This window comes from Mesoplodon densirostris, chromosome 8 (genome assembly GCF_025265405.1).
Source record: "Mesoplodon densirostris isolate mMesDen1 chromosome 8, mMesDen1 primary haplotype, whole genome shotgun sequence".
Lineage (NCBI taxonomy): Eukaryota > Metazoa > Chordata > Mammalia > Artiodactyla > Ziphiidae > Mesoplodon > Mesoplodon densirostris.
In genome coordinates, this window is record NC_082668.1 from 54,020,767 (window position 1) to 54,039,340 (window position 18,574).

Genomic DNA, 18,574 nt, shown 5'->3' on the forward strand with positions numbered 1-18,574 from the left:
GTCTTCTGCCCATTTTTGGATTGGGTTGTTTGTGTTTTTGTTATTGAGCTGCATGTGCTGCTTATAAATTTTGGAGATTAATCCTTTGTCAGTTGCTTCATTTACAAATATTTTCTCCCATTTTTAGGGTTGTCTTTTGGTCTTGTTTATGGTTTCCTTTGCTGTGCAAAAGCTTTTAAGTTTCATTAGGTCCCATGTGTTTATTTTTGTCTTTATTTCCATTTCTCTAGGAGGTGGGTCCAAAAGGATCTTGCTGTGATTTATGTCATAGAGTGTTCTGCCTATGTTTTCCTCTAAGAGTTTGATAGTGTCTGGCCTTACATTTAGGTCTTTAATACATTTTGAGCTTATTTTTGTGTATGGTGTTAGGGAGTGATCTAATCTCATACTTTTTCATGTCCCTATCCAGTTTTCCCAGCACCACTTATTGAAGAGACTGTCCTTTCTCCACTGTACATTCCTGCCTCCTTTATCAAAGATAAGGTGACCATATGTCCGTGGGTTTATCTCTGGGCTTTCTATCCTGTTATGTAAGCCTTTTTTTTTTTTTTTTTTTTTTTTTTTTTTTGCGGTACGCGGGCCTCTCACTGCTGTGGCCTCTCCCGTTGCGGAGCACAGGCTCCGGACGTGCAGGCTCAGCGGCCATGGCTCACGGGCCCAGCCACTCCGCGGCATGTGGGATCTTCCCGGACCGGGGCACGAACCCGTGTCCCCTGCATCGGCAGGCGGACTCTCAACCACTGCGCCACCAGGGAAGCCCTAGCCTTTTATATCTATTTTGGGTACCTTGGGGAAATAACAGCAAAATTATGACATTTGGACAATTACACGAAAAAAAATTAGGTGGGAATCTGCATCTTATTAAAAATATGTGGGAAACTTGTACTCCATTTTCTGTATTTTCTTTCCAAAAATGAACTTTTATATTTGTCTTAGTATTATGTATCTGACTTCTGACATAAATTAATTAGACAGTCCTTTATATTATAACCAGCTCCCTGGGCCTAACAAGTTGCCACAGAAATTGCCCTCCCCTCCCACCTCCGGCACCGCTTGTCATTTTCTTTACCTCCTCCTTCTTCCTATTTCTCTACCAACTATTATCTGGGACTACTATGTATTCCAGGACTGCTTTTGTTGCAAGCAACAGGAAAGTGTGACTCAACAGAAGTTTATGTTTCTCACATAAGCAAAGTTTGGAGGTTACTAGTTTTATTTCAAAAAGTCAGGTTAATCTGAGCTTCTCTGGCCTTTTCCTTGTTTCTCAGATGCTGGTGATCCCCGACTCTTTGTTTACATTTAACAGTGAGGTACTGCATGGCTGACTTAAAGAGAGCCCTCAGAGCTCCAGGCACCATACAGGGGAAGGAAAGGACAGGTGCCATCATTTCTGTTCTTTTTATCAGAAAAAAAAAGTCTTCCCAGAAGCTTCTTGCAAACTTCTGCCTAAAGTCTCACTGGCCAGGATATGTGACATGGATGTGCCAGCTGTAAGGGAGGGTGGAGACATGAACTTTTCAACTTCTTTTGGAGGTTGGACAAAGGAGCCAACTGCCTGTCACAAACCCCATTAAACACCTTTTCCATCCTTTTTCTCCCAACCCCAGGCCTGGTTTCTTTCTATGTTGGCAGTAGCCAGACAGCAGGTGACAGAAAATGGAATGGAGGGTAAACCCATCTGGTGTTTCTTCACTGTTACCTCTCTCTTTTCTTCCCACCCCACACTATTGGTAGTTCCCCCAACCCTAGCCCTTGTTTCATGGCAGTAGAACCAGCCCTAAGGTTTGTCTTCGAGGCTCTTCTTTCTGTTATCTGAGGCACACTGTCCTGGCCCATGTGGTCACCTGAGCAGGAAACTCCAAACCTGGCTTTTTTCAGAAATGTAGCTGAACCTTGCTTCACATCTTTGTGTATCCAGAGCCTCTATTAATATCTGTGTCTACTTTTGTCATTCCCTTCAAGAATGACTTGAAAGCATGAAAAGCAGTTAATAGAAGAGAACTTCTTTACCCCCTGTCCTTAAGCTGTTTCTTAACAGAAAATCTAAAGAATTCAAAAAGGTTATGTGTGTCGGAAATGCATTCTGTTTTATAGAGCAGCACAAAGGAGATAAATCTTGGTCAGGAGCACAAAATAAGAATAAAAAGAAAATTTGTACCCTTTGACCTACATCATTCCATTTCCCCTATCTTCCAGCCCCTGGCAACCACCATTCTATTCTCTGTTTCTATGAAATCAGATTTTTTTGTTTGTTTGGTTTTTAGAGTCCATATATAAGTGATAACCACACACTGTTTTTTCTCTGCCCAGCTTATTTTACTTAGCATAATGCCCTCCAGATTCATCCTGCAAATGGCAGGATTTCCCCTCATGTGGCTGAATAACATTCCATATATATATATATATATATATATATATATATATATATGTAAATCACATCTTTATCTGTTCATCCACTGAAGGACGTTTAGGTTGTTTCCATCTCTTGGCTATTGTGAATAATGGTGCAGTGAACATGGATATGCAGATATCTCAAGATATTGATTTTAGTTCCTTCAGATATATACCCAGGAGTGGGGTTGCTGGATCATATGGTAGTTCAAGTTTTAATTTTTTGAGAAACCTCCATACTGTTTTCCATTATGGCTGTACCAGTTTACATTCCCACCAACAGTACATAAGGTTCCCTTTCCTCCACATCCTTGCCAACGTTTGTTACCTGTCTTTTAAAACTAGCCATTCTAACAGGTGTGAGCTACTATCTTGTGATTTCGATTTGCATTTCCCTGATGATTGGTGATGTTGAGCATCGTTTCATGTACCTGTTGGCCACCTGTATATTTTCTTTAGAAAAATGTCTATTTAGGCCCTCTGCCCATTTTTTAATTGGATTATTTCTTCCTTTGCTACTGAGTTGTATGAGTTCTTTATATATTTTGGATATTAACCCTTTATCAGATATATGGTTTGCGAATATTTTCTCCCATTCTGCAGGTTGCCTTTTCAAATAAGACATTCTGAGGATCAAATGTATAACATGGTGACTATAGTTAATAATATGGTATTGTATACTTGAAAGTTGCTGAGAGTAGATCTTTAAGTATTCTTAGCACAAAGAAAAAAAGTTACTTACGTCAACTATGTGAGGTTGTTAATTATGTGGATGTGTTAATTATTTTGATCTTGGTAACCATCCTGCAAGGTATATGTATATAAAATCATCGTGTTGTACACTTTAAATGTATACAATTATATTTGTCAACTCTTCCTCAGTAAAGTATTTGTTTGTTTGTTTGGGGTTTGTTTTGTTTTGTTTTAAGTAAAAAGAGAGAAACAGGCCGTTCTCTGGGACCAGTGGGGGAAAGACAGAAGGTGGTTAGAGAGCTGTCCTCAGTGGCTGTAACAGTGTTACATTGGCAAGACGCTCAGCCTTTCCGCTGGTGCCCCCTTAAATCCTGCCACCAGTTTTAAGACTTCTTTAATTCCTTCCCTGGGTCCTGGGGACCACCTTCAGTGACTTGAACCTAAGGGAGTCCCCACTTCCATTGCCTGGGATACCTTGGGGAGGCATCTAATCACACAGCAAGTGGGAGAGAAAGTTGTATTACGAATATCCCAGGTGGGGCCTTTGTGAACACATTCCCACAGATACACCATTGCTAGTGATGCTTAAGGTTTATGGTTTGATTAGTATAGAACTGTCTGTACAGGATAGAGTTGCAGGAAAATGTCCTTAAAGTTTCCACCAATGATCTTGTCATTGAACTTTGAGCACATGATTCGTTTAAATGTTGGGACTTCTTATAAGCTGATTCTGCTTCTGTCACTAATACCTGAAAGAGTAGTCTCACTACTCCCATTTACTCTCATGTGGTCTTGCGGGAGGAGTCTGGAAATTTGATGTCAGTAAGTGTAAAAGAGTCTTTGCTATGAAGTTATGTTTGCAAGTTCTTTTTAAAAGTCACTGCTTCAAGGTAGTTGGTAAACCTATTTTATGACAACTGCTCAGAGATCCAAGTACTGTAGAGTGTTGTTTTGTTTTGTTTTCAGAACGGTTGGATGGGAATATGTTAAAATGAAAATGGCTGGCAATGAAAAGAGGTAATAACTTCTTCAGCCAAATCATAGGTCCTAGTGTATGTCTAATAGTAGCAGACAGGTTAGACTAGACTGTGCTGCAGTACCAAACTACCTAACAATCTGTGGCTTATAACAACATTAGTTTCTTGCTCACTCACACTGTATGTCAAGGATGGGCCATGGCTCTGCTCATGTAATCTTTACTCTGGGATCTTGGCACATGGAGCAGGCCCTATCTGGGATGATGCTCATCGCATGGAGAAGGGAAAAGAGATGATGAATGACAAGTTGGCTCTTAAAGCTTCTACCCACATTTAATTGACCAAGGCAGGACACATGACCATTTCCAAGCTCAACAGGACAGGGATGTATAATCCTCCACAGGAAGGGGCAGTGGCTATTCTGAACAATAATAGAACCGACTACACTAATATTGTGACTTTAATCTCAGGTACATATGGAAACTGCAATGTCCAGAGCAGTCTTCTCTCCAGCCCGCTTCAATGTTACAGCTTCTGAAACATTCACGGTACTTCAGCAAAGGATGAGAATAGTTGAGAAACAGACCAGTTCTCTGAGGGATGACCTAATAATGTTGGACTTTGGTGAAAAAAAGGTAACAAATAAAAAAATTGTGTTACAATATCTTTGTAGGTTGAAGAAATTTTGCCTCACTGGTTACTAATAATGAGTCACAGTGTGGGTGGTTTGGCAGGTGAAATAAGTACTTAGAAAAGAATTGAGAAATAACATTAGAATACTAATTAGGAAATATTTGCAAGATAAAGAGTTGTCCTCCTGTAATGGAGCTACTACCACTATTCTAAACAGATTTTTAAAGTGTGTTAATTAGGTGCACAAACTTTGATATCCTATTCTCCCTCAATACTTGATTAAAAACAAATGTAATTTTTTACATAATTAGAAAAAAAATTGGGGCCTTTTTTAAAAATAAAAATAGACTTTGATATTAGTTAAGGTGAACATCTACAACTTGATTCATGCCATTAATATGGTCTGTATTTTCTTTCTCCAAATTTATTGTAAATTAAAAGAAAGGTTATAAGTCTTAAAAAAATTCATAGTTTAGAATGAAGTACTCAAAAGAAGAACTGTGTTTTTCCTTTGTGCTCCTGAAGAAGTTATTGCCATTAAAAGTTAGATTGTCAAAAGGCCTTGAGGAATCTGGGTGCTTAAGTGGCCAATGTTGAATTTACTGGTGTGATTGTCTTTAAAATTACGTATGTATTTCCTGAGTGTCTCTTATGAAGACCTAAAATTGGTATAGTTGGTATTATAGCACACATAGAATAAATAACTCTTCAGCAAAGATTAAATTTGTACCAATGTTGAGTATGTTAGAACAAAATGGGAATATTTATTATCACCTTGTTTACAAATTTTCTAAAAAGGATGTGAAATACTGCCTCCATGCTAACTTTAATTCTTAGTTTACCATTATAGAATTAGCATTTAACCTGTTTTATATATCACTTGCTTTTACATACAAAATAAGTTTACAAAAAATTCCGATTAAAATAACCGTTAAAAAATCAGTGGTCTTGGGCTTCCCTGCTAGTGCAGTGGTTGATAGTCCACCTGCCGATGCAGGGGACACAGGTTCGTCCCCCGGTCTGGGAAGATCCCACAGGCCGCGGAGTGGCTGGGCCCATGAGCCATGGCCACTGAGCCGGCATGTCCGGAGCCTGTGCTCAGCAAAGGGAGAGGCCACAACAGTGAGAGGCCCACGTACCGCAAAAAAAAAAAAAAAAATCAGTGGTCTTTACCCATCCCACATTGGTCTCGTCCTCTTTACCTAATAGTGCTCTCTATGTTTAAATTTGCAGGGGCTATCAGATACTGGTTAACTAAAGACTATAGTTTTTATACTCAGTAGAAGTGTTACATTGATTCGATGGTTGGGATTACCCTATAATATTGTTATATTGGGATCTTTGTCCAGAGTCCACTTGGAAACACCAAAATATTTAGAAGAGCCTGTGAGCCAGAACATCATTAGCCCTATCCAGAATGAAATAATTTGTTCAGGAAAAACTGATATTTTATGGAAGAACTGTGAGTTTCTGGTAAATCGAATGTGCCATCTGGAAAGCCTCATCCAGTCCTTGAAGATGAACATCTTCATCTGCAAACTGAAAAAGATTTGAACCCACAGAAAACAGGTATAAAGAGAAGAGAGTCATCAGAAATTCGGTCCTGTGTGGGTGCTTGATGAGTTCATGATTCTTTTCCTTTCCTGACCTTCTTTAAACTGCTTGATGACCCTCCTGTCCTGTCTGATAGATTTTCTAAAGGAAAGACTGAATACCACACAGGAGGAGCATTGCAAGGATCTGAAGCTATTGCAACTGGAAGTGATGAATTTGTGCCAGCAACTAAGAGATGTAAAAGAGAAAGAAGACACGGCACAAGATGAGGTGCAAAGGTTGACTGTGACTCTGCAGCTTGCCTCAGAGACAAAGGTTTGAGTCCAGAGTTCTGGAATACAAACTCACTGTTAATGTGTTAGCTGGAGGAGGCAACAGACCCATAAAGCTGACTTTTAAAAATAGGTGATGTTGGTGTGAGGATTCTTGACATCTGAAATTTATCTACATCGATAGCCTATAACATTGTGTGCTGTCGGTAATTGAGTATTTATAGATTCCTACCCTCTACCTGTGACTGTGCGGATCCAGAGATATGAGGGAGTCTGTGCTCTACAAGAGCTTGTATGCTAGCTGGGAGCACAAGGCACAGCAGGAGAAAAGAGAGAAAAGAAGGGTATAAGAAATATTAAAGGACAGTGTAGGACAATAAGCAAATATTGCCAACCAAGTGTTCTGTATTCAGGTGGGTTTGAGAAGGTACGCATGTCCTGTCTAGAACAGATTAGGCTAGGCTTCAAGGAAGACATGGGACTTGAGATGAGCCTTTGGAAGGCAAAGCAGTGAGGTGAGGACATTTAAAAGATCTCACACAGAGGCAGCAAAAAATAAGACTAGGGAAAAAAAAACTAATGATTTTGTTTTCCCTTCACAGGCCAGGCAGTGTAACAGATGTTATTTTGTTTAAAACATGTTTTGTTTAATCTCTGCAAAACCTCAAGATGGAAGATATTGTTGTCTCTCTCTCTCTCTCTTTTTTTTTTTTTTTCTGTACACGGGCATCTCAGTGTTGTGGCCTCTCCTGTTGCAGAGCACAGGCTCCAGACGCCCAGGCTCAGCAGCCATGGGTTACGGGCCCAGCCGCTCTGCGGCATGTGGGATCTTCCCGGACCGGGGCACGAACCCGTGTCCCCTGCATCGGCAGGCGGACTTCAACCACTGCGCCACCAGGGAAGCCCTACTGTCTCTATTTTAATGATGAGTGTACTGGGGCTCAGAGAGAAGTCATCTCTCTGAGATCACACTTGCCTGTTTTCTTCCTGTAACTCAGACTTGAACCTAGATCTTTCCCTTGGGTGCAGTTAGGAGGCAATGCATAAACTAGCTGGACAGGAGTGAGGATTTGTTTGTGTAAAATAAGTTGGAAATTGGCAAGGGATAACGTCATAGAGGATCTCAAAATCAATAATTAAGTAGTTGGGCTTGATCCTATGGGGAGTGATTAAATTTTTGATAAGAAAGTGACATAATTGAAAACAAGAAAACTAATCTAGCAGTAGTGTAGAGTATCAATTATAGGAGAAGAGATTGGAGATAGGAAAACCCATTAGGAATCCATTGCCTTATTTGAGACATAGACCTTATTAGGTCTGAACTACGGTTGTGGCATTTTGAGAGGAAAGATTTGTTAGAATGTGGTATTGGATAGGGGCTGAAGGTAGAGAAGAAGGTAAGGACAGCTTTGAGTTTTTACATCTTAGATTATAGTGCCATTAATAATAATATAAAAGAGGATGAATAGTGAAAGCTGTGTTTTTCATCCTCAACTCCTAAGCATAGATAATATTTGAGGCTACAAAAAATGGAGTACTTAAAAAAATAGGACTATACCCTGTAAGAAAAATGTCTAGCAATTACCAGGTTTTCCTGTGATTATTGAATTTTACATAGGAGGTACATGTGACTAATCATTTTTTAATTATCTGAAAGGGAAGATGATAGAAGTCATGAATGAAAGTAATAAAATAACTTTAAATATCTCATTGTAATAATTACTTTAGACTCATAATAAGAAGTGTTTATAACTGTATTCAGATTAGCATTTATAGGTTGCCCCAAAAAAGTCTAGATTTGAACTGTGATATACCATAGACAGTTTCTTCCTGTCATTTCAGATTATTTAGAACCTTTTCTCCTTCTATTTTTAGAAGAATGCAGCCATTATTGAAGAGGAACTGAAGACCACAAAACATAAAATGAACCTTAAAATTCAGGAGGTAAGATAAAAAGGAAGCTGGAAGGTGAAGGAGGCATTGGAATTGCAGAGGGGGAAGTCAAGGTAGTGGATAGAATGAAAAGAAACCATTGAAGAAGAAAATATGTGGCTGTTTATTCGGAAGATTTTAAAAATATGCCACATGATGTTATACCTGCCCGTATGTGACATCAAGACTTCCTTTCACCTCAGTACTGCCACAAAACCAGAAATAAAAAATAAATGCTCTCTGAGCCAGGAGGGAAACAGTTACCGTGAAACTAATGCAGTTGCCCATATACTAGAGTTAAGTGGACATAAAAAGGCCTTTTACACTAAAGTTGTGTTTAAAATAAAAAGCTTTTAATAAGTCTGCTCATCTAATTTTACCTTAAAACTTTCATTTCAGTCTAAATTTCAGTAGATAACAGATTGGAATTATGGAGTAGGTGGCTGCTAAAAGTTGTTGGACTAAAAATTTGCAGCTGAAAGTAGTGGAAGAGTCAGAAGAATTACCAGTTCAACACACCTTGACAGTGGCCTAAAAACCTCAATATTCCCTGACAGAATAATAGTTGACATTAGTCCAAACCAAAAGGATCAAGTTATATTTAAAATATTCTGTTATACAAAACAGAAATAGATATACTATTTTAAAAATTATGAATTTCAGTGTGTTTAGGGTGGTAAGTGTAGCTATCTGGGACATTCTTTCACGTAGAGTATTTTTTTTGCCAATAGTTACTGATAAAAGCAAGATTGTTCATTGTTAGTTGGAGTATATTGTTTCATGCTTTAAAAAATATTTTGGCTATTTTAATAGATTCCTTTTAGAGCAGTTTTAAGTTTTTAGAAAAACTGTACAGAAACAGCGTTCCCATATATCCTTTCTCCCCACCCCCAGAGCTTCCTCTGTTATTCACATTCTGTATTAGTCTGTGATGAACCAGTTTTGATACATGATTACTAAATTCACAGTTTAGATTAAGTTTTACTTTTTGGTCATCACAGTATACAGAATAGCTTCACTGCCCTAAAAATGCCCTGTGCTCTACATACACATCACCCCGCGCCTCTCTCCCCCACCCCTGTCTTTCCCCAAGCCCCTGGCAACCACTGATCTTTTCACTGTCTCTCTAGTTGGAATCATACAGCATGTAGCCTTTTTGGACTGGCTTCTTTCGCTTAGCATATGCATTTAATCCTCCATGTCTTTTCATGGTTTGCTAGCTCATTTCTTTTTATCAGTGAACAATAATCCATTGTCTGGATGTACCTTAGTTTATCCATTCACCTACTGAAGGACATCTTAGTTGCTTCCAAGTTTGGCAGTTATGAATAAAGCTGCTGTAAACATTCATATGCAGTTTTTTATATGGACATAAGTTTTCAACTCCTTTGGATAAATATCTAGGAGTACGATTCATACTTATCATATGATAAGCTTATGTTTAGCTTTCCAAGAAATTGCCAACCTGTTGCAGTGGCTATGCCATGTTGTGTTCCCACCAGCAGTGAATGAGAGTTCCTTTTGTTCCACATCCTCACCAGCATTTTGTGTTGTCAGTGTTTGGGATTTTTGCCAAATTTATAGGCGTAGGTACAGTATCTTGTTTTAATTTGCAGTTTTCTACGGACGTGATATTGAGCATCTTTTCATATGCTTATTTGCCATCTGTCTATCTTCTTTGGTGAGGTATCCTAGATCATTTGCTCACTTTGCAGCTGGGTTTTTTTTTTCTTATTGTTGAGTTTTTAGAGTTCTTTTTATATTTTTGATACCAATCCTTTATCCAGTATGTGTTTTACAAATATTTAATCCCAATCTTTAGCTTATCTTTTCATTCTCTTAACAGTGTCTTTTGCAGAGCAGACACTTTTAATTTTTGTGTGTGTGTGTGTGGTACGCAGGCCTCTCACTGTTGTGGCCTCTCCCGTTGTGGAGCACAGGCTCCGGACGTGCAGGCTCAGTGGCCATGGCTCACGGGCCCAGCTGCTCCATGGCACGTGGGATCTTCCCAGACCGGGGCATGAACCTGTGTTCCCTGCATCGGCTGGCGGACTCTCAACCACTACACCACCAGGGAAGCCCCAGATGCTTTTAATTTTAATGAAGTACAACTTACCCACTTTTTTTCCTGGATTGTACTTTTGGTATTATATCTATTAATAAAATATCATTGCCAAACCCAAGGTCACCTAGATTTTTCTATGTTATCTTTTAGAAGTTTTATAGCTTGCATTTTACATTTAGGTTTTGAATTATTTTTTGTGAAAGGTGTGAGGTCTGTATCTAGATTCTTTGGGTGAGTTTGTGTATGTGTATGTCTAGTTGTTCCAGCACCATTTGTTGAAAAGACTATCCTTTGGATTGCCACTTAACACTATTTTTTTTATTGGGGAAGTCTTAATTCTTGGTGCTGTAGTAAAATGTTGAATTTTCATGGAACTTGTCAAGGACCTGTAGAAGGAATGTGCTAGTCAAATAGGGACACTTTGAGGGTATGTGAGGCAGGAAGGATGTATTAGTCTGCTGGGGCTGCCATAACAAAGTACCACAGACTGGTGGCTTTAACAACAGAAATTTATGTCTCACCATTCTGGAGGTGAAAAGTTCAAGGTCAAAATATCATCAGCAGGTTTGGTTTTTTCCTGAGTCCTTTCTCCTGGGCTTGCAGATGGCTGCCTTTTTTTCTGTGTCCTCACATGGTCTTTTCTCTGAGTACACATCCCTGGTGTCTCTTTGAGTACAAATTTCCTCTTCTTATAAGGACAACAGTCATGTTGTATTAGGGCCCACCCCAGCGGCCTCATAACTGAAACAACTCTTTAAAGGCCCTATCTCCAAACACTGTCATATTTTGAGATACTGGAGTTTAGGGCTTCAACATATGGATTTCAGAGGGATGCAGTTCAGCCCATAACAAAGGACTATACAAAGATAAAGTAAATGCAGTATATATCTTTCTAAGAGATAAGAAATATATATATATATATGAAATCTGGTTCTGATGAACATGAAATAGATTAACTGATAGCCCTTCATAATGCTTTAGGGATGAATATCTTAGTAGTATAGTTATCAAATAAAGATTCCCTTTATAAGGCACTTAAATTATATCTTGAGCAAATTATACTATATAATTTGATGTAGAGCTTAGAAAAATATATTATGCTACTCTAAATTATAAAGTGATTATAATCTGATACTAAAATAAAACCTGAAAAATATAGCCCAAAACAAACACTATAGCTCATTCTTAAATAAGATTCTAATATTAATATTTAACTGATTATTGGATAAGGAAGGAATTTCTAAGCTTGAAAAGAAGGAACAGGATTATAAAAAGCTCGATAAGTTTGACCATATAAAAATTAAAATCTTATATATATGTATAAAAAAAGCAAAACTAATACAACATAACAAAACTAGACAGTTAATAATCTTCCCTTTTAAAGAACTTAAATTGACTTAAAAAACAGAGGGCAAAGGATAAGAACAGTTCAGAAAATATATAAAGAACTAATAACCATATTAGAAAATGTTTAATCTCACTAGGAACCAAAGAAATGCAAAAATATTAAGGTGTTGTTTTTCATTTATTAGCAAAGATTTAAGAAAGTGATAATCTGTAGTGCTGATGAGATTTATTCAAATACTACTGATAAGGTAAAATTGGAAGGAGAATTACAAAATGTATCAAAAGTCTAAAAAATGTTTATACCTTTAACCTAGTGATTCCTTTTGTAGGATTTATCCCAAGGAAATAATCAGAAATTCAGTGAAAGGTTTATTCACAAGCATGTTCAGCAGAACAGTATTTAGAATAGCAAAACACTGGAAATATCCAAATGTTCAATATTAGGTGTATGGTTAAGAAAATCATAGAACATTTCCAAAATGGGCTATCTTGTAACTATTTCATGTCAACATATTTTTCATCTCATTTCACTTTTTAAAAACTTCTGAAATTGTTAAATATATCATCCTTCAAGAAAACACATATAAAGTGCATATGTACAATGTAGAGAAGGGTTATAAAGTGTACTCTTACGTCATGTTTACTGGGGTTTAAAAATAGAATTTCTGGAACTTCCCTCGTGGCGCAGTGGTTAAGAATCTGCCTGCCAATGCAGGGGTCATGGGTTCGAGCCCTGGTCCGAGAAGATCCCACATGCTGTGGAGCAACTAAGCCTGTGCGCCACAACTACTGAAACCCACTCACCTAGAGCCCATGCTCCACAACAAGAGAAGCCTCCACAACAAGAGAAGCCACCACAACAAGAAACCCGCACACCACAACGAAGAGTAGCCCCCACTCACCGCAACTAGAAAAAGCCCACGTGCAGCAACGAAGACCCAACGCAGCCAAAAATAAATAAATAAGTAAATAAATTAAAAAAGAAATTCTTTCAATTTAACGTCACTTCATAAAAGGAACAGCATTTTTCAGTTCCCATTTAAATTAGAAAGGATTTCTTTACTTCATGATAAAAGAGACTCTTAACCTTCTTTGTATCTTTATCTGACTCATTTTATAGTAATTTATTGATAGAAATAAGGTCAGTGTACCCAAATTCTTGAGTGTTGTTTTTGTCTGCTGCTTAACAACTACTTCATTATTTGTTTTGATCTTTAAGTTCCAATACATGAAAAAAAAATTCCAGTACATAATTGAAACAGCTTTCAGAGGAATGTTTATAATACTATGGGATAAATATATATATATATAGGTGAAGAAATCAAAATAGAGGAAAATAAAGAGTTAAAAAATAAAGTTAGAAAATAGAGAAATACAGAAAATACATATACTAAGACATATTCGTGTTTTTCAAACTTCTTTTGACAGCAATACATTGTAAGACATATTTTACACTGCAACACCATACATACATGCATATACACAAACATTTCATGAAGCAGTACTTACCCTTCCTTACTACTTGCTATGTGCTCTGATATTTTCTTTGTATTCTTTTCTCCCCCCTTTTTGAAGTGCTTCTTGCAACTTACTAATGCGTCTTGACCCACAGTTTGGAAAACAGACTTACACAGTAGGAAGATGAGGGTAACAAATTTGACTCTGCATTTCCTAGAAGGTTATCCGTTAGGGAGAAACAAAAGCATGTTTCTGAGTAGTCATAAATGAACAAAGAATGGGGGTGAGATGGCGTGTCTGGTAAACTTTTTATGGTGACTTTGATCTTTGTTAAACTGCTATGAAGTTCCCTTGGTCTTGCCTAACTGCAGTGTTGCTCTATAGCTAAGGAGACAGCTGTCTCAAGAGAAGCACCTAAGGGAATCTCTTGAGAAATCTGGATCAGCCATGCTACTCAAAATTCAAGAAATGGGATCAACAGTGGAGGTGGAATGGAAACATGTAGAGAGATTTTCTCTCCTTGTTTATGTTGGGAAAGTGAAACCAAAAGGGAAAAGCCAATGTTTTACCTACAAACCTATAGTTTTGCTTATTTCCTCTAGATTTATTAAATTCCTTTCTTTAGTATTCCTCTATTAACATTCTTACTACAATTTAAAAAATTTTAGTGCAAAATAAGAAAGGACTCTGATGCCATTTAGTCCAGCGCTCTCAATTTATGAATGAGGGAGCTAAGGACAGAGAGGTTATTTTGTCTCAGGCTTTACAGAAGTGAACTCTTAGTTCCTGGGAGGGAATGCTTCCCTCTACACCATATAATCTCTGTTACAAGAGTTGATTTTGGAAGGCACTGACCTAGTCTCATGCTATATGTATTGTATATGATGTGCATAGAAAAGAAAGATTAAACTGAGCTGACATTTGAAGCAAGGAATAAGTCAGATAATCAGGAATGTGTTTACATTGCTGTTTTCAAGTCTCATTATTTTAGCATAATATTTTTGCTTTCATCAAAGTTGTTATTTGAAATATCTATATGTAATTTAGAATATTTTAAATTCTAAGTACTGAGGCAATTAGTAGTGTCAAATCATAATACCTATTATTAGATTACATAATTTTTATTATTTTAATGAGTGCTGTCCTTCTACAATGTCCTTAAGTAGAATAAAGAGGATTCTACTTAAAGAATTTGCAAATGATCCTTTATTGCTATACTTTATACTGCCAATATAGTAGGCACTAGCCACATGTGGCTATTTAAATGAAAATTAATCTTATTTGTTAAAATTAAACAAAATTAAAGATTCAGTTCCTCACTCACTCTGGCCACATTTTGAGTGCTGTTGAAGAGTGCACAGAAAGTTCTCCTGAACAGCACTGCTGTAAGACACTGCATTCTGTTGAGATCTTTTAACTGTAACACATAAACACCGCTTCTTCCTCCAGGAACATTAAGATCAGAAAAATCTGCCTTACACCTGTGCTATAAGTTAGCTTAGTAGAAATCTTTGCCTTACAGAAAAGGAGTTTTTCTTATACGATTTCAGGTGCAAATTTTGCAGCAAAACTGCGTTGCTGTTTTCAGACCACCCAAGAACTACTGGCACAGGAGCGACAACAGAAAGGAGAGTTGGAGACCGCTACCTCACAGCTCAAGTCTGATCTAGGTATGAAAACAGATGCTAGAAATTACACTTTTGTTAGTTTTTTTGAGATTTCATGTGAAAACTCTTAAGATTCCAAATTCTCGAAGTGGCCAGTGTTACTGGTATTTCCCACAGACCTGAATGTAAAACGTTGCTGATTTCCTTTTTATCTGTGGCACTGAGAAAGACAGAGAATGATGGTAATAAAATAGAATTTGACCCTCTTAATTGTAAACTTATGTGGATTTTTTTCAGGTTTATTTAACTGTGGACTTGGGAACATTTGGGTTCTATAAATCTAGATTGAATATTGGATAATAGAATGCTAATAAGGAAATGAGGTCATTAATCCTTGCTATCCTACTGATTCTAACGATTTATCATGTCAGACTCTCCATTCTTCAGGTTATCGACCTATTTTGGTCAACTGGTATTTGTATTAAAGGATAGTTGTAAGGTACCATAGAGAGAGGTTAGATTAACTACTCGTTTGAGGAGGAAAAAATGTCTGTTTTAAAAAATAGTCCTAAAAGGTGACAGAGCTAGGAAATGGAAGTGTCTAGACTTGATCCCAGGCTGCTCAGAGACATGCTTCTTCCAACCCAACAGCCCTTATCAGACGACTGTTTGTTAATATATAATTGTAACAGCAGTGTTCAGGTAGATCTCACTATAGAGATCACACAGAGTTCCAGTGCAGTGCTTTACGCATGAATAACACTTCATGGTTTACACAGGGCTTTCACATACGTTATCTCATGTAATACACAAAACTATCTGTAATTCCTAAAGTTACACAATGAATAAATGGTGAAGTGAGGCCTCAACCTGGATCTTCTAACTCCAAACCCAATGTTCTTGCCACTGTGGCCCGCCTGCTCTTTGGCTGTAATGAGGACAGGGAATACCAAAAGGGAAATGAAAATTAGAAAAAAGAAACCATAAAGGGTAACCCATTCAATGCTTTTACTTACTGCTTTTAGCAGAAAGTATTCTTTTTCCATATAGTTGTTGAATAATGAATTATTCTGTGAACTTCTGACTGATAATGTCCCTAAATAATTTTCTGTCTTCCTGTGACTGCATGCCTACAAAAATACATGTTACATTTTATTGTACTACCACATTAGCCCATTTGAGCCTTACAGCAAACTAGTGAGAAAGATAAGAAAATGTACCCCATTCTACAAAAGGATGAAAAGATCAATAGTGAAGGACCCACAGTAAATAGAATAGCTGGGGCTAAACACAGATTTTTCTATTATATTAGTTGCCCTTCTGATTAAGTGATTTTTAAAAATGTTACTTTCTTAATGGATTAATGCTTTTTGAATTTTGTAAGAATATATGGAAGACCATTAAAAACATTGACATTATAATAACAGTAATTCAAATTAACATAAAAAAGGAAGCCTGTCTGAATACCAGCTATATGCTTCATAGTGAATAATAGATGCTTTACATGCATGCAATTTTATTACTTTAAGGTACAAATAGTTATTCTAACTATATTAATAAAAGGAATGCCTTTAGATATTTGCTTCAATGAATTTTAAAATGTATTTATTAATAATTATTTATTAGCAATAAACATTATATGTATATATGTGTGTGTTTATGTGTGTGTATTACACACACATTAATTAAAGTGATTAAATTGTTCTCCAAAGTAGGATAAACATTCCCCTTTTAGTCTTTCTTTGGCTAGTGGAATTTTCAAAATAGATCATGTAGTTTATCTGTTTTGATCCTTCACATATGTTAAATTAGAATTGACTTAAAATGAGTCTTGGACTCATTTTCAAGAAGTACAGTTTTTCTGAGTATATCCTAAATAAAATGAGTTTTTATATGTTTTATAATTTTCTGGCTTTAGAATTTTTAAGTGAAACAAAACTAATAGATCTTTATGAATTTTCTATGAAGCCAAACATTAACCTCAGAAAAGTTTATATCTCTTGGCTACTAGTATACAGTGCCAAACTGTTCTCCTATTTCTGCCTTTGGTTTTATTTTCACTGTATATACACACTCTGAGTGGTTTCAAATCTTTTTTTTTCCTACACCAAATCATCCTCCTGAGCTCCAGATGGTATCTTACTGCCAACTAATCATCTATATTTAGATGCTTTGCAGATACCGCAAAACACATGATGAAAGCTTAAGTGTTGCAGTCATTTTTACTCATTATATCCCCCAAACCTGCTCCTTGCCCTGAATTCCCTATTAGAATCCACCAACCACCCCCACTGTCCAGGTCTGTACACTAGATATTTTCCTTGACTCATCTATTGCCTTTACACCACTGGTCAGTCACCAAGTCCCGACAATTCTCCCTGCTTGCTTTTCACAAGTCTTTTCCTTCTGCATCATTACCTCAGAGCCAGCTCTCATTGTTTTACACTTGGATTACTGCAACAGCTACTAAACTGATCTCCTTGTCTTTATTGAGCCTTTGTCAGAGTAATCTAACAAAAGGCTTTTTGATCTTTTTGTGTGCCTCTCTGTCTTGAAATCCCTCAGACTCATCATCATCTGTGTATTGAGTAAAACGTGACCTCATTTACCATAGTACGTGACTGTGGACTAGTTTCTTGATAATTTCAGGATTTAGTTTCCAGTCTATAAAAATATGATAGAAATACTTGTGTTCTCCTTATTTCTGCAAAGTACAGATGAAAACAATTTTTTTAATCAAAGTTTCTCAGGGAAAATACCATGTGATTTCAATGTACTTGTAAATTATTATCATCATAGTTATGTGGACTTTCTTTGTTTTTAGTTTTTAGAGATGACCTCATTTCCAAGTTGGTTGAAGAAAATAAGGTAGGTTTTGAGGTTTTGAGTACAGAGGTTTTCTTTCATCTCTTCACTAAATAGTATTTCCTTACTCATGTTGGTTTACAGGCCTTCTGATTCTCCTAAAATCTTTATGAAAAAAAGTTTCAGTGTAAATGAGTGTATATCCAGAACTGTTGTCAACTGGGTATTAGGAAATAAATCATTTCATGCAGGTTAGTATAGTTTGAAAAAAGGTGAGTTGGCAAAACTAATGAGACTTATTTGCATTTTATACCTATTGCAAATGAATTGCTGTGAAGCTTTTTTTATGAAATGTAAGAAATATTAACTATTTTTGGTGATGGTTTATCAACAACATAAATGTATGTACTTACTACCACTGAATTTAACACTTAATACTTAAATAGTTTTAAGTGAACTGTACTCTTAGAAATAGTTAAAATGAGTATAGTGCTATACAGTAGGCCCTTGCTGGTTATCTATTTTATATAGAGTAGTGTGTATATGTTAATCCCAACCTCCTAATTTATCCTTCCCCGCCCCTTTCCCCTACAGGGGAAAAGAATCTGAAAAAGAATACATATTGTTATATGTAATTATATAATAGTATAATGTATATTTGTATATAATATTAATAGTATTATTATTATATATAACTGAATCACTGTGCTGTACACCTGAAACTAACACAATATTGTAAGTCAACTATACTTCAATAAAAAAGACATTTCATTAAAAAGACTTAAAAATGGTTAAAATGATAAATTTTGTTATGTGTATTTTACCACAATAAAAAATAAA

The 18,574-nt window shown here is 36.7% G+C and overlaps 1 pseudogene; it reads left to right on the forward strand.

Moving 5' to 3' along the window:
• The first annotated feature begins 6,176 nt into the window (after positions 1–6,176).
• LOC132495119 (coiled-coil domain-containing protein 150-like) lies at positions 6,177–17,801 on the forward strand (annotated as a pseudogene).
• Positions 17,802–18,574: the final 773 nt, after the last annotated feature.